At 35.2% G+C, this 17,286-nt stretch overlaps 1 non-coding gene across 1 annotated transcript; it reads right to left on the bottom strand.

Moving 5' to 3' along the window:
* Positions 1–16,918: 16,918 nt before the first annotated feature.
* LOC136140698 (U7 small nuclear RNA) lies at positions 16,919–16,980 on the bottom strand. The gene has a single exon (XR_010657649.1). It is a non-coding gene; the product is annotated as a U7 small nuclear RNA (small nuclear RNA).
* Positions 16,981–17,286: the final 306 nt, after the last annotated feature.

Genomic DNA, 17,286 nt, shown 5'->3' with positions numbered 1-17,286 from the left:
GAGAGAGAAAGATAAATATCATATGATATCACTTATACGTGGAGTCTAAAAAAAAGTGATACAAGTGAACTTGTATTGGAAACAGAAATAGACCCACAGACATAGAAAACAAACTATGGTTACTAAAGGGGAAAGTGGGGGGGGGGCGGTGAAAAATTAGGAGTTTGGGATTGACATGTACACACTACTATATATAAAATAGATAAGCAGCAAGAACCTATGCACAGGGAACTCTGTTCAATATTCTGTAATAATCTAAATGGGAAAAGAATCTGAAAAAATATATATATGTATAACTGAATCACTTTGCTGTATATCTGAAACTAACACAACACTGTAAATCAACTATACTTCAAAGGTCTATGGAGAGGATAATCCACCTTCTTGGGGAAAGGGTGAGGAGTTATGACTACAATAACATAAAAATTCTAGATGATGGGAAGAGGCAGTGAAATCACACATCTTCCCCCAACTCTACAAAACTGTGTAGTAAGTAGTGATAGGGTGACAGTAAGGGGCATTTGAACATGCACGGGGGCAGCTGTCAACCTTAGAAGACACACAGTCTCTGCCTCTAACATAGAGGCAGAGCCATTGACTTCAGTAAAAGGGTCTGGAGGTGGGTGATTGATCTGAATTCATTATGATCTCTTCCTATAGATTTAAAGGTTATTCAACAGTAGTAGGTAGTAGGTTGGAGAGTCAACCAGAAAGTAGACTGCGTTGGTGAACTTCTGCTTGGCCTTCCAGATCTACTCTTTAGCTTTCTCTGACCTGCTTTGTGCCACAGGAGACATATCTGTAAGAACTACCTGGATGACCTTCTTTGCTCTCTTTCTGGATTCTAGTTCTACTTAGTCACTCCGAAGCACTGACTGGAGACTGAAGGAAGGGAGAGGAGTGAGTAAACCCACTCCTTGTGGACACACTGTGAGTAGGCTGAATCCTTTGGTGAAAGTCACACAGACCTCTCCTCACATCTCTCTCTCCAAGTTCTGGTAAGCTTACCTTCTTGGTGCCCCACTGTTATATCACCAGGGTACTGAACTAGTCCTACTTTGTGGTATGACCACTACTTTTGTAAATATTGCATCTTTATTAAGTCCTTCACAAATTACTTAATTTGAGTGTGCCATCTATCTTCTGTGACACTGACTGATACACAAAATTATGAGAGAAGATATTGGCCTCTTCTTTACAATGTGCATTTTCTCTCCCTCTGTTACTTTTGCAAAACTTACACCAAAGTAGAAGAGTTGCTTTTCCCAATAAACTATTTAGCAAACCTTATTTTTTCTCCCTATATATAAAATGGGTTACTAATGACAGTCAGCAACAGAAAGATATTGCTCCTCCCATCAAGAATGTTGGATGTGGCAGTCCAGAAGATGATTCAGAAACGCCCTCCAAAAGAAGTATATAAGTACTCTATTTTTATAAAATTTGAGTATTCTAATTTCATTAAACAAGAAATTAGCTAAAACTAGGAACAATTTACATAGTTTAAGATGTATTATAAAGTAGAAGTACATTCACTGAAAGCAATAATATGGGTTTGCCTGAATCTAACCAAGTCATTGCTCCTATTACAATTTCACTCAGGTTGCTTGGAGGGGGCACTTGTCCACATCAAGGACCATAAGCAAGAGAGCTGCAACAGTGCCCTGGATGTGAACAGGAATTTAGTAAACAATCAGAACTAACTAAAGAATAGGGTATGCATTTCTGGGTGATGTGAGGTATGACTAGAGTTAGATAATAATCTAGAGAATTAGCCAGAAGTTGATCATGAAACACTGTATTATCCATAGTAAGGACTTTATGTTTCAGACAACGGGAAGCCACTGAAAGATTTTAGTCAGAAGAAAGTGGCATTACCTTGCTTGTTAAGCTATGCCAGATCTAATTCCTGGGACTGCACAATGAAGGACCACCACCAAATACATACATTTATTAATTTGTTCTTTCACCAACTGGTCTTCATTTTCTGCATCAAATTTGCATCTATGTATGGGCAGACAATTTGATGTGCAGGGTCCACATATTTCGATTCAGCAAGATTTTGGAAGTTGATTTAAAAAATGCAACAGCATCTCCCTTGTTAATGAAAAAGTCAGGTAAGAAAGTGTTTTTTTAATGAAAACAATAAAAGATGTCACATGCAAAGTTTGCATTAATTTTGATGATAAAAGATAAGACTTGAAAGAAATGTCTTCCATGTTAGAAGATTAACAACTTTTATCTCAAATTCGTGATTGAGCAGAAAGGCTCTGGAGCCAGGCTTTCTGGGTTCACACTTGGCTCTGCCCCTTACTCTCTGTGCATTTGTGGGCCAGTTATTGATCCTCTTAGGGTCTTAGTCTTCAATTAAGATAAGAAAGGATAATAATATACCTATATTATAATAGGTGGGGATAACATGAATTAATACATATACAATACTTGGCACAATGCCCAGAAGCAGTTTAACAAATATTTCTAAAGGTTAATGAGTAGAACTTCCTCCTCTTGACCTTGGTCACATGTTTCTTTCTTCTTCTGTCTTTATGGATACTCATTTACTGGAGATGAAAATCAGAAGAATTTGAAGAAATGTGAAGACCATACCCTGAGGTACAAGCATACTCAAGGTTATTATTGTTAATGTCTTACTATTGCAGGATTAAGAGGATTCTCAGGATTTAAAATTTGAAAAACATAAAAACTGGCAGGGCGGGGCATGGCTAAAAGGACCTCATGTCTTAGGTCAGCCTTAGAACTAATGGAGAGCAAGGATCTTCAGGTTCCTTCCTAAGTTGTCATCTCAGATTCCTAGAAGAGTTTCCAGGACAGAGCTGTGTAGAGAAACAATATTGTGTATTTTTACGGAATATGCCTTATGTTATATTTCTTGGAAACCTGACTGTGGCATAACTGTTAAAAGAAGGTGAGGAACTGGTCAGAATGGCCATCATTAAAAAATCTACAAACAATAATTGCTGGAGAGGGTGTGGAGAAAAGGGAACCTTCTTGCTCTGTTGGTGGGAATGTAAATTGATACAGCACTATGGAGAACAGTATGGAGGTTCCTTAAAAAACTAAAAATAGAACTACCATCTCACCCAGCAATCCCACTACTGGGCATATACACTGAGAAAACCATAACTCAAAAAGCGTCATGTACCACAAGGTTCATTGCAGCTCTATTTACAATAGCCAGGGCATGGAAGCAACCTAAGTGTCCATCAACAGACAAATGGATAAAGAAGATATGGCACATATATACAATGGAATATTACTCAGTCATAAAAAGAAACGAAATTGAGGTATTTGTAGTGAGGTGGATGGACTTAGAGTCTGTCATACAGAGTGAAGTAAGTCAGAAAGAGAAAAATAAATACCATATGCTAACACATATATATGGAATCTAAAAAAAAAAATGGGCATGAATAACCTAAGGGCAAGACAGCAATAAAGTCGTAGACCTACTAAAGAATGGACTTGAGGACACGGGGAGGGGGAAGAGTAAGCTGGGACAAAGTGCGAGAGTAGCATGGACATATATACACTACCAAATGTAAAATAGATAGCTAGTGGGAAGCAGCCGCATAGCACAGGTAGATCAGCTAGGTGCTTTGTGACCACCTAGAGGGGTGGGATAGGGAGGGTGGGAGGGAGGGAGATACAAGAGGGAAGAAATATGGGGATATAGGTATATGTATAACTGATTCACTTTGTTATAAAGCAGAAACTTACACACCATTGTAAAGCAATTATACTCCAATAAAGATGTTTAAAAAAAAAAAAAAAGGTGAGGAATCTCAGTACAAACTATTAGTTCTTTGTGAGTAAACATAATGTTCCCGGGGCATTGCTGCTGGTCTTCTCCTCATGTCCCTCACATTCCTTATTAGAGAAGCTGAGATTTCTAAGTACCTGGGACCTTTTCCTGAAACTTCTAATATTTACTCTAGGAAAGGGCAGGTTCTCTCAGCATGCCACAATCTGAACACAAAAGATTGTTATTTTATCTTCTGGGCAGAGAGAATGAATAACGAGAAGGTGACTGTGGGGTGTACCAGGCTGGTCAATGAAGAGATGAAAATGTTTCGCTCAAGAGGTTCCAGAGCTTCACTTGAGTTCTCCCACCCGAAGGGGAAAATGCCAATAAATTTAAACCATCATTAAAGTAGCATAAGATTTTTGCGATGACCTCATTATTCAGTATAGATGGAACAAAAAAGAAAACCAATAATCCTGAGAGGAGTAATATCTTTAGTTTTACTGAAAGATGAGCTGTGTGTCATTAAATATCAATAGATACAGCTGAGAAGATAAAAATAGATTTATCTTTACATTAGCAGAGCAGAGACTAAAAAAACACTAATGATAAAGAGCTGCCTGCTCCAACCAGTGACTGCACAATGCCATACAAGGTCCAGAGCCAGACAAGCTGCCTCGACAAAATCGCTGACACTGTTAGGCTTGCCAGTGGAGTCTTTTCTTTACATCTAACCTTTAACAGTATGAAAGCATTTACATTCTGTCCTCCCTAAGTTACTCTCTCCACACTGTCTCCTCACAATGTGAGCTGTCTCTTTTAGTTTTCTTTCATTTAACTTCAGATATATATATGAGCATTGCCGAGGGAGATATTTTCCAGTTCTTATTATTTTCCTGAGCAAAGAGGAATTCTCTGGGTCAAGGAAAGTAGTTTTGTACAGTACAGTCCACCAGTTAAATGTCATGCTTCAGTTCTCAGATGTCAGCTTTCCAGGAACTTGTCATTCTCAGCCATCCTTCCTCCCTCATACCTTTTTCTTTTTCCTCCCTGGTCTCTGTGTTTCTCTCACTTTCTCTTCCTCCTCACCTCCCTTCCCAAGAAGAAAGACTGGAGCCTGATATTTTTCCATAGCTCTGTAAGCAGTGCGGGGCACGTGTTGCATGCTACATACATGTGAACAGATGGTCAGGTGGACAGAACATATTGACCCATGATTTACTGAGATAAAAGAAAAGACAAAAATAAAATCATGAGGTTGAGACACAAGATATTGGCTTTGTCTACCAAAGTAAATATTTCTTACAATAGCATAGTGAATCTTTAACTAAATACCAGAGGTTTTAAAATATTATAAAGATTTCCTAAACTCTTTGTGTGGTATTCTTGCTATAATTTACACAGCATACACGTTTGTGCATTCAACTAAGTGTAGATGCCTACCTTGGATAAAAGAACATGGAACTTTGGTGGGGTGGTAGATGGAGAGAAAAAGTGATGACTTGATGTCCTATTTATATAAGTAAGCCTGAGAAGAATATACAGAATAAAAACTCTTCTCCATTCCATTCCCCAAACTAGAAAAGTTGAATAATTTAAAGATTAAGTACAAATGCACTTAGATTAGAGAAATATTTTAGGGGTCAAAAATCTTTATGTGTGATTATTATCTTAGGTCCAGTTACTTAGAAATAGGGTCTGTGGCAGAAACCCTTGTGCAACTGACTCACTGAAGGAAAAACCTGAGTGATAAGGCAGGGGAAGAAGCTATGCAGAAATGTGCATTTCAGGAGAAATGCAACCCAGGCCTGACCTTACTGGGAGTTCTGGCACATGAATTACACCAGACAAAGGTCCTGGGTTGTTATGTTATGTTCTCCATAAGTCAGCCATGGGCTACTGGTGGCCCTTGGGAGGGACTGGGGCAAATCTTCCAGGAACCTCCCTGTAAGGTAGTTCCCATTAGCCAAGGATGAGCCTCCAGGGAAGAGTGCAGGTTTGAACCATTAGTAACCAACACTGAAAAAGCTGAGGCATGGGTGAACCAGACCTGCAAAGGTGATCTGGGTGGGCATCAACAGCATTTGCTTTAGGAACACTTTCCAATTCAGTTTAACTCAACAATTACTGGACATTTGATACATTCAAGAAATAAGCATAGTGATTCAGAGATTAATAAAAATATATAATTTCTAGCTTCAAGGAGATCCTAGTCTAGTAAATGAGACACATAGGTACTCAAGTATCCAACTATGAACTGGATTTTCTCCAGGTCTTATTTGTTAGTAGGTGAAATAGGTCAAGTTAACATTAAGAGTAAAAATTGCTCTGGCGTATGTGGTCTCTCCATAGTCTGATCTAGGTCTGTTCTGAATGGTGTCAAGGGGTGAGTCACAAAGAAGCGAGATTAACTTTTCTTGCCTATCCTTGCCTGAAAGGGTATTTCATCAAATCTCATGGCTTTGAAACCCATCTAATGACTCCCATATCTATATTTCAATTTGAACATCTCTCTTTAACTCTAAAGTCAAATATCCAACTGCCTATTCTATATCTCCTTCTTGGATATCTAATAGGCACCTAAAACTTAACAAGTCCAAAGCAAAACCCATCATAGATTCATCCTTAATTACTCTCTTTTTGTAATACTTGCATCAGCAAACTATGTCCACTCAACCTCTGATATATTTAGAATCAGGGCACTTCTTTCACTTCCAAGGCTATCATCTTGGTCTAAGTGATGTCAGCTATCAGCCTTTTCCTGGATTATGGCTAGACTACTAAATGGTCCCTAACTTATCGGTCTGAACCCACCTCTCCCTGACCTGGCTCACCCACCCCCAACCCCACATATAGTTCCTTGTCACCACAGCAGCCAAAACATAAACCATATCATATCAGTCCTCTGCTTTCACCATTTCACTTGAAGGAAAAACCAGTGTCTTACAATAGCATACACAACACTCTATGACTTGGTACAATTAGAATATCTGCCAGAATGGGCCATAAAGAATTCTTTGAAAAGTATTCTTTGGAAATTTTTTTTGTAAGTTAGTCCCTAAGTCATTCTGCAAGTTGCAGCTCAGAAAATGAACAAGTGCTAGAGTAGAAACCTGGCAATTATGGGCCTATGGACTTGTATTTAAAATTATGGTTATGATTACCTTTGTAGAAAAATAAGGCAGAAGACAAGAGGTTTGGCACAGAACTCTGAGAAGCTTCAACTTTTCATGGTCATGTGAAGGTTGGAAGGACTAGCTTGGGAGACAGAGAGTAGATGCTAGGGACCAAGGAAAGTAGTCAAGAAGAGTGTAATGTCAGGAAAGCTGTGGGTTATATAGAAAAATGGGACATATTCTCTAATCTCAAGAAGCTAGTATTCAAATCTTATCTGTGAACTAATTCAATGACTGAATTTCTTATTTTTTACGCTGGTTGTATTCTATAATAATTGACATTTTAAATATAGTAATAAAAGCTAGACTATTACTTCTCCATATGTTCTGTGGTAATTACAAGGTCAAGTATTTGCATTAAAAATAATAACGTTACACATTGAATGTCTTATCACATTGGACATCTATCTCAGCAGTTTTTACTTCCAGGCTTTTTCATGGCCATTTCTGTGAGAAATACTTTGAACATGCTTAGTTATTTGGCATTTATGCCTATTTGCAAATAATTTTGATAGTCTTAGCATTCTTACATTTTCTATTTAGGGAGAAAAAATGATCACAATGTTTAACCTATATAACTTCTGATTTCTTGACCATTGAATTACAGATTTTTACAGTTTTCACAATGTAAGAAATCTTAGGAAATGTTCTGTATACTTTAAGGTATAAATGAATGAACATTGGAATTTGACTAAGACCTTTAAAATAGAGTTAATTTTATATATATCACATAGTTGTAATGAAAATTAAGAGAATGTATTAAAGTATATTTGGTAAAGGATAAAATATTGTATAAGTATAAATTATCCATTCCTCAAATAGATATTGTAATGCATGTTACGTAGAGCACTCTCTGATGAGCAAAGGGGTATCCAAGGATAAATATGACTAAATCTCTTTCCTCAAGATGTTTTCATTCTAGTACTGGAAGACCAGAGTAAGTTTAACATAAGTAAGCATACACTAAATTCAAAACTCAGATGGCAAACTCCTTAAAGATGGAGACCTCTTCATGTACACTATGATTTCCTCAGTGCTCAGAAATGGTACTTGCCATATAGAATGCATTCAATGCTTATTGAATAAATTGATGAATATAAATAAATAATAGAGGACTCAAAAGAAATAATAGATGAAAGCAGGTTGTAATAAAGCCATATTCAAATGTAAATAAAAGACAGTATTATGAATTTTCAAAGGAAAGAAAAATCACTTCTGAATAAGGAGAAATAATTAAGCTCCATGGAGAAATGGCATTTGACTAGACTTTATAGACTGGGGAAAATTTGAAACTATGCATTTGAAAAGGTAGTCATGCTGTGGCAAAAAGGTAATTTGATTAAAAGTTAAGGCATTTAAAATTAGTCATATTGTATAATTAGAAAAATAACATTGACTAAGTATTGACTAAATAGGAGCTCTCACTCCCACTGGAAAACCTATTAAGAAAAAGGCCGTAAACTATGGAGAAATGTTTGCTATTTGTCATCGTGTAAATAACTATCACATTGACTGAAATGTTTAAAGACCTAAATATTTTTCCACAGTTGCAGCCACCCGGTGAGTTGCTAACAGTTAGACAAAGGCAACCTTAAGTAAACATATTTATCACTACACCCCATGCAGTTTTAGCCATAAAGAGTTCAACTCCAAAATGGATATTTCCCTTGAGCTGTAAAATTTTGTTTCAGAAAAAAACTCCCTAGGGGACGTAAACTTCCCTTTTTAAAAACTGATTTGAGTTTTACAGTTATTCAATTATGCTGTGGTTCAATAAACTTTTATTAAACCTATGTGTACCTAACACAAGTCCAGGCACTGTGGGGATAAACAAGATAAGTTTTTATATTATTATAACAGACACTTAAAATATAAACATTGCATCTACACTTGATGACAGAGAAACTCAGAGGGACAGTTTCTAATTATTTATACAGAAGATATGAAAATTTTCTTTATTACATCCATTTTGACTCCAGTGCTAGAAATATACATAAGTGGCAATTAAACACAAAATTATGACCTGCATCAAAATCCATTTACTTTAAAGATAAATGAGGTAGGAGGTATAATTGTACTATACTCAGATCTAGCAATAATCTTCATTGCTTTCCGAGGTTTTGCCAAGAAAACTTCTTATAAAATTTTATTTAACGCATAAGCTTATTGTAGAAAAAGTGAAAACTACAGATGACTATAAATCATAAGATAAATTAACATGGGTCCAATTTCACAAAAACAACACTGTTACTATCTCGTTAGATTTTCTCTTAGCTAAGTTTAGCATTTAACTTATTTGAAAAATGGAAATAAGAAAATATACTAGCTTTGTTTTCAATATTTCTTTTTTGCATGGTATAAAGATAAAGGTGAAGCCCTTCCTTACAAGCTCTAGTTCCTCTTCAGAAGTCACACTCCTCCACCCCCCACCTTTATAGACGGTTATAGCATTCCTGCCTTTTCCCTGGATTTACCCATCTCTCTCTCCTCATTTTCTGGTCAGGAAACTAAGATCCCACATGCTGTGCAGCATGGCCTCCCCCCAAAATAAAAGGCTTCTGACATAAAAAAAATATTCCTATCAGGCTTGACGTTCCAAGGGCTTAGAGATTATCTCCTAGAAGCAAAGTTTACATTCTTTACTATACAGTATCTCAGTCTACTCTGTGATTGACTCTTCTCTTCCATATGTTATGACCCAGAAAAATTACTCATCTATAATTGTGAAAACTAGTTATCTAGCCAATGTGCAACATGTCTGGTGATAGTAAACGACCTCTAAGGTAGATCCATTTCATTTTTGGGAAAATGTATTATTATTTATATTGAGACTTCATCTAACATATTATGCACATTCTTTTATTAATATCTACCACAGAACTTTGCATGTAATGACTGTTAATTAAAATTATGCTAAATGAATAAGAGCACATATTATATTTTTGCTGTACCATGAACCAAAGTAGATTTCACATATGACTGCAACTAGACATACATAACAACAGGTGAGATAAAAAGAGATGGTCGCTGAAATCAGCAAATGAGGAATGCAAGAGCTTCTCTTATTAAGAAGAGAGAGAGAAATCTTCACAGAAGTAGGATATTTTCCTGGCAGGTGCATATCACAGCTTATATGAACATCATACTATAAAATGTGTTCCATTGATAGAAAAGTAATAAATCCAGAGTAAGTCAAGCAAAATAAGGTTGTGTGATCTCATGATGTCTTCAAGGCAGAGAAGGATATATGATAGATAGCTGACCTTTCAAATATAAGGTAAAGAGAATGTACTTCTTCTTATTGGTATTTTGGTCTATGATTAAGCTTACTGAATTTTTTTTTTCTCTGTAAACCCAACACATAGAGGATAAAATTGAGATTGTAAAACCATCTTCAGCTTAGCTAAAACATCCACCTCTAACCACAGGCCAGTTGAAAAGCTATAAAATATTTTGAGCATTGAGATGGTAAGCTTGTCATCAGGCGGCCACAATGCACTTCATTCTCCATATTAGTTCACTTAGTAGATTCAATACTGAAGCTAAGCAGTGCATCTACAAAATACTTGCAGAAAGTTACCAATATTAAACTGATTCCTTGTTTTTGAGTTTTCCTCATTTCAATTGTCTTTCAGAAGTTAATTTTTCTCCAAACTTTAATGTCCTGGAATCTTAGGAATTTTCATGTTTTACTACATTGTCATTTGAGTGAGAGGGTAATTTGGAGCTCAGGCTAAATCAAATCTAAGTGATGATCGTGTATATCCTACAATTATGTCATCCCCTTATACAGCTAAAGAATTATAAACCTACCTGTCCCATGTAAGAGACATGAATTAGATGGATTATAATCAAGGCAAATTTCATGTAGGTTAGAGATGGATGGTTATATTTATCTGCTTTAACAACCTATGATTTTTAATCATTAATCAATTTAATAGACTGATCTATTTTATTGTTTTTTGTGGCCTCTGTACACAGCTTTAGAGATTAGGTATGATTAAATGAATAGATCATATCTTATGCTACAGATTGACTAAACTAGTTTGTCAGTGCTCTGGATCTCAAAATAAAGCAGGGGTTTAAATTATTTAGTGATTTTGATCCATGTGTATTGACTAAACACAGCTTATGGTCATGACAGGGAAGAACAGTTAATACAATAATTAATTGCATTTAAAAATATGTATTCATTTATTTTTAAAAAATCAAAGACATTTATGTACTTTTTTCATTTTTTTACTGTGGTAAAATATATATAACAAAGTATACAAGCTTAACTCTTTTTAAGTGTATAGTTCAGTAGTATTAAGTACATTCATGTTGTTGTACAACCTCACCACACTTGATCTCCAGAACTCTTCATTTTTCACCACTGAAACTCGATATCCATTAAAAATTAACTCCCCATTCCCCTCTCCCCCCAGCCCATGGCAACCACCATTCTACTCTCTGTCTGTATGATTTTGACTATTCTAGCTACTTCATATAAGTGGAATCATACAGTATTTGTCTTTTTAGGGCTGGCTTATCTCACTTAGCATAACGTTCCTCAAGATTCATTCATGTTGTAACATATGTTAGAATTTCCTTCACTTTTTTAAAAGTCTGCATAATATTCCTTTGCTTGTATATACCACATTTTACTTACCCATTCTTATGTGGATGGACATTTGTGTTGCTTTCACATTTTATCTATTGTGAAAGATGCTGCTATGAACTTGGGTATATAAATATGTCTTCAAGATTCTGCTTTGAATCTTTTGGATATGTACCCAGAAATGTAATTGCTGGGACATATGGTAATCCTTTTATAATTTTTTGAGGATCACCATACTGTTTTCCACAGTGGCTGTGCCATTTTACATTCCTACCAGCAGTGCACAAGGGTTCTAATTTCTCCATATCCTCACCAAAACTTGCTATTTTCACTTCTGTTAGTAGTCATAACACCTCAAGTTTACTCAACTTCCCCAAATTTCACTTCCTAGAAGAAATTTCTGTCAATATTTATCAAAAATTTTTGCAGTCATGATTTTTCAGTTAGATATCTTTGCTTCCTACAATGAAATAGGAGGATTTGTTTTTTTCCCTATTACAGACAGACACACACACACACACACACACACACACACTATATCTTTACCCTTTTTCCAATTAAATTTATATCCTCAATTTTGTTTACAGCAATAGGCAAAGTTTACATTATTAATACTATGTAAATATTTTCACAGCTTAGTAAGGTAACAGACTAGGATTTTATGTGGCCCTCCCTATCCTCAGGTTCTGCACCTGCGGATATGGAGGGCTGACTCAGAGACTTGAGCATCCGTGGATTTTAGTTTGTGCTAAAACTAAACCAGTCCCCTGTGTACTTGGAGGGACCACTGTATTTTATTTCTCATGAAAACTTTTGATTTCCTTGGAATTAATAACTGGGCCATTTTTGTTTTTTTTAATTTCATAAGAATTTGTTCTAATTCATTCTCAAACTCTTGCAGAAACATAAATCTCTAAGAAAAATTTGCTGAGTGCCTGCTAAATTGCTAGGGACTGCTCTGAGAATCTGCGATATAACAGATATAACAGTATCCCATAGAAAGCTCCCTGACCATTTGGAGCTTACTTTCTGGCTAGTGAGACAGATAATAAACAATATTATAATAAATAAATGTACTACCAATAATGTTAGAAGGGCTGGAAGCTATGGGGGAAAAAAAAGTAAGTATAGTGGGTAGAATGCAGTTTTCATTATTAACAGGGAGTTGGGACAGACCTCCTTGGAAAGGCAACATTTGAGAAGACATTAAAGGAGTACGGGCTTGGAAGTAGTGTAGTAAGAAAGTATACCTGGCATGTTGGAGAGACGTGTGTAGCAAGAACTGAGGAAGTGAGAAGGTGAAAGGTAGGAGATGAAGTTAGGAAATGGGGCCCACTTAAGACTTTGTGTTTTATTCCGAGGGAAAGAAGTTTTTAGCACTTGAGCAGAGAAGTGATAATCTGACCTTTGTTTTAAAATGATCTTCTTGGCTGCTGTGTTGAGAATAATGGGTACTATTTGGAGGGGAGGGCAGAGGAGGAAAGGGTAGAACAGGAAGAAGAGTTAAGGGGCAGTTACAAGGAGTCAGGTGAGATTCTTGGTGGTTCTGTGGTTCACACACATCAGGAACTCTAGGGGTTTTGTGTTTTTCTTTAACCATTATTGCCAGCATTCCTAGCCTTCATTCAGCAGTCTGAATGGATTGCTTAATATATGTGTTCTTACTAGAATCTCTGTTCACCATCATCAGCAGGATGCCCTTTACCTGCAATGGACATTCTGGTTTACTATCCAAAGTCTTCCTCTTCCTTGATGACTGCTTCATTTCAGTGAAGCAAATATTTTAGTAGGCTTTTGAGAAAGGGGGCAAGGAAAGTCATTTTTTTAAGTCCTTGAAAGTCTGAAAATGTTTTTATTGCAGTCTCACATTCAATAGCTACCTTGACTGAGTAAATAATTCTAAGTTGAAAATTAACTCCCTTTAGAATTTTGAAGAAATTATTCATTTGCCTTCTGACTTCCAACGTTGAATGTTTATATCATAGCAATGGGACCTTGGTTTGACTCTTTTTCCCCCTCTTCTTCCATACAGTACTTTTCAAGACTGGAAACAAATGTTTAATCTCTGGGACATCTTCTAGTATTATTTATCTTTAATAATTCCCATCTCTATGTTTTCCATTTCTTTCTGTTTGGAACTTCTATTATTTAGATATTTGACCTCTTCTACCTTTGTAATGTTTTTCTTCCTATTTTACAATTATTTATTTGCTTCATATTTTGAGAAATCTCCTCAACTTTCTTTCTAGTCCTTCAATTGAACTTTTCCTTTTTCCTATTATATCATGTTAATTTCTAAGAATTTCCTTTCTCTGAATATTCCTCTTTCATTATATCCTATGTATTACCAGGTCCTTAACACTGCCCTGAAATCACACTAGATGCATCGTAATCCATTCACTTTTTCTCATAGATGATGACTGAATTCTTCAATCCCTTACACAAATTTCCAAGATGCTGTCATGCTCATGCTCAGTTGAAGACTTTGTTTCCTTTTTCACTGAGGATATTTTTTTTTTATTTTAAAGATTTTTACAAACTCATACTTAGCACCACATTTACTCAGATACTACAATCTGGTCCCATCTGTTTTGCCTCTCATCTGTGCTATGGATGAATTACCCATGCTTCTATCAAAGACTCCAATATCCTCTCACATACTCAAAGATACCATTCTGGCAATTCTCCAGTCTTTTGCCTATATCAACTTTTCATTCTCTACAGGATTATTATTATGTATAATGTATTATCACACTATAATTTATCCCATCTTAAAAACTCTGGCTTAACCCTACTTTCTCCTCCACCTGACTGCTCATTTTCCCTGCCTTTACAGAAAAACATCTTGGAAAAATTGTCTACACTCATTGCTCCATTTTCCCTTATCTCATTGTCCCTTAAACCCATGCAAATTTGGTCTTTATTGTTAATAGATCACTTTGTGCACTTGTTACCACTGCTCTTGTCAAGTTGTCAGTGGCCTATTTTTTTATAATCTCAATGGTCAGTAATTAGTATCTTTTAATATTCAATATTAATTATCTTATTTATGGTCTGGCTTGCCCACCAAAATGTAAATTCCATGAGGGAAGAATACTGGTCTATTATGTTCACTGACTTAGAAGAATACTTGTCATCATCTTTCAGTTAATATTTGTTAAAATGATTGGATACAGTACCTTCTCTTATATGTTTGTGGATATTAATTATAAATTTTGGAAATTTTATTCTTATCCCTGCCTTGTTTCATTTTTTTCTAAGCTGTTTACATTTTTTAAAATTAATTAATTCATTAATTAATTTTTGGCTGCCTTGAGTTCTCATTGCTGCATATGGGCTTTCTCTAATTGTGGAGAACGGGGGCTTCTCTTGTTGCAGAGCAAGGACTCTAGGTGCGTGGGCCTCAGTAGACGTGGCACATGGGCTCAGTAGTTGTGGCTCATGGGATCTAGAGTGCAGGCTCAATAGTTGTGGTGCATGGGCTTAGTTGCTCCGCAGCATGTGGGATCTTCCCAGACTAGAGTTCGAACCTGTGTCTCCTGCGTTGGCAGACGGATTCTTAACTACTGTGCCACCAGGGAAGCCCAAAGCTGTTTACCTATTATTTTACTAATTGTTAATTAATTAATTTGTTTATTTATCCATTTGTTTCATGCCTTTCATGTGGAATGTTTTTTTTCAAAAGTTTCATGATCCCTGATTCTCAATTGGTTACAATTAAGAGGCAAATTACTAAAGATCTTAATGGCTTGGAAATGTCCAAATGTTACCAAGTAGCTCTATTTAGACCATTCCTCCCACAGCAAAATCATAGAGAAACTGGAAGGACATTTACATTTGACAGAAAAGAAAGGCTTTGAGTGAAGAAGTTCTCACATTCTTACTGTATTTTTTCTTTTTTTTTTTTCTGGTTGAGCTCTGATCTATGCATGCATAAAAAGGACTCCAAGCAGCCCAGAAAAGGTTAAAATAGGTAAATAGAGACCAAGTTTGTAATATGAGTCTAAGTTAATTGTATTCTAAAAGAAAACAACAACAACAACATTACTCAGAGGAATAGAAAAGAATCCAGAGCTTCTTCAACACAACATTCACCATGTCCAGGACATAATCACAAAATTACTAGATTTATTAAGAAATAATAAATACAACCAATCTTCCAAACAAAAGGTAATCAATAAAGACCAACTACTAGATGGCAAATCTAAGAGAAAAGCACTTTAAAGAAGTTATTATTATTGCATTCAATGTTATAAAGCAAAGCATACTTAAAATCAAGGAACAAATATGAAATCTCTATAGAAACTATAAAGAAACTATAAAGAAGATTCAATTTGAAATTCCACAATTGAAAAGTAAATGAAATAAAAAATACCTGGATAGGCTTAACAGAAGAAATATAAATTAAATAATCTAATTTGAAGAACACAGAAAAAAAATATTGACCCCATAAATGAATAGAGCATAAAGTATCTAGTAGTATCAAAATTTCTAATATATAAACATTTGAAGCCCCAGAATCAGAGGAAGGAAAAAGGAACAGAAAAACTATTTGAAAAAACAATTGTCAAAAATTTCCCAAATTTAGTAAATGTCATAGATTTACAGATTCAAAAGGTCATTGGCTCTAAAGCATAATAAATACAAAGTAAATTACATGTTAGTCAAAGAAAGACAATCAAAGAAAAAGACAAAATCTTGAAAGCAGAGGAAAAGCATACATTAGAACAGGGGACAACAATTTCAAAGCCATGTATTTCTTGTCAGAATCAATGGAGGTCAAGGTAGTGGAACTGATCTTGACAGTGGAACATCTTGAGGGCTAAAATAAAAAAAAAGTCTATATTTGAAGATAATATTCTTTAACTGTAAAAGCATAATAAGGCATATTTAAATAAACAAACCTAAGAAAATGAATTTCCAGCAAACTTGCATTAAAAGGGAATTATTTTATCTAAAGGAATATGATTCCAGATGGAAGTACATACCTTCAGAAAGAAATGAAGTGCTCCAGAAATTATAATTATGGATATAAAGTTATATGTATGAATTTAAAATTATATTTATACTTATAAATATAAAATATTTTTCTTAATTTAAAATACATATGACTGTTTAAATAAAGTATATAACTTATATTAAGCAGTTTAAAACATATGTAGATATAAATGAAAACTATAGCATAAATGATGTGGGGAGTAGTAAATGGAACTGTTTGTGAAATTCTTGCAATTTGCATTAAGCAGTGAAATATCAACTCAAGTAGACTGTGAAAAGTTGTATGTTGTAACCCTAGAGCAAACACTAAAGAAAAAATAATGCAAAATGTTTTAACAAAACAGCCAATAGATAAATTATAATGAAATACTTTGTTTGTTTTTAGGAAGTTTTCTGGTGGGAACCGGAAAACCTGCTAGACAAATTCTACAAGAGCCGTAACAATTATAATGAAATTCTTAAAAAAAAAAAAAAGTTATTTATCTTAAAAGAAGACAGGAAAAGAGGAAAAAGTACAGAAGGGAAAAACAGGCAACAAATAATAAACATAAATACAATCATATCACTAATTCCATTAAATGTAAATAGAATAAAAGACAGATATTGACAGAATAAACAAAAATCTAATGGAAAGCTCAGTTTATATGGGCTGGACTCCTTGATTTGTGGGATTCATTACAAAGTGAAATGGCAGTAGGTCTTTACTTTTTTCTTGGGTCCTTATTTTCCTAGGTAAGAACCATCTTTCTTCT

This window comes from Phocoena phocoena, chromosome 1, assembly GCF_963924675.1.
Source record: "Phocoena phocoena chromosome 1, mPhoPho1.1, whole genome shotgun sequence".
NCBI lineage: Eukaryota > Metazoa > Chordata > Mammalia > Artiodactyla > Phocoenidae > Phocoena > Phocoena phocoena.
Note: the sequence above shows the minus strand (reverse complement) of the source record. Positions and strands in the feature narration are given on the sequence as shown.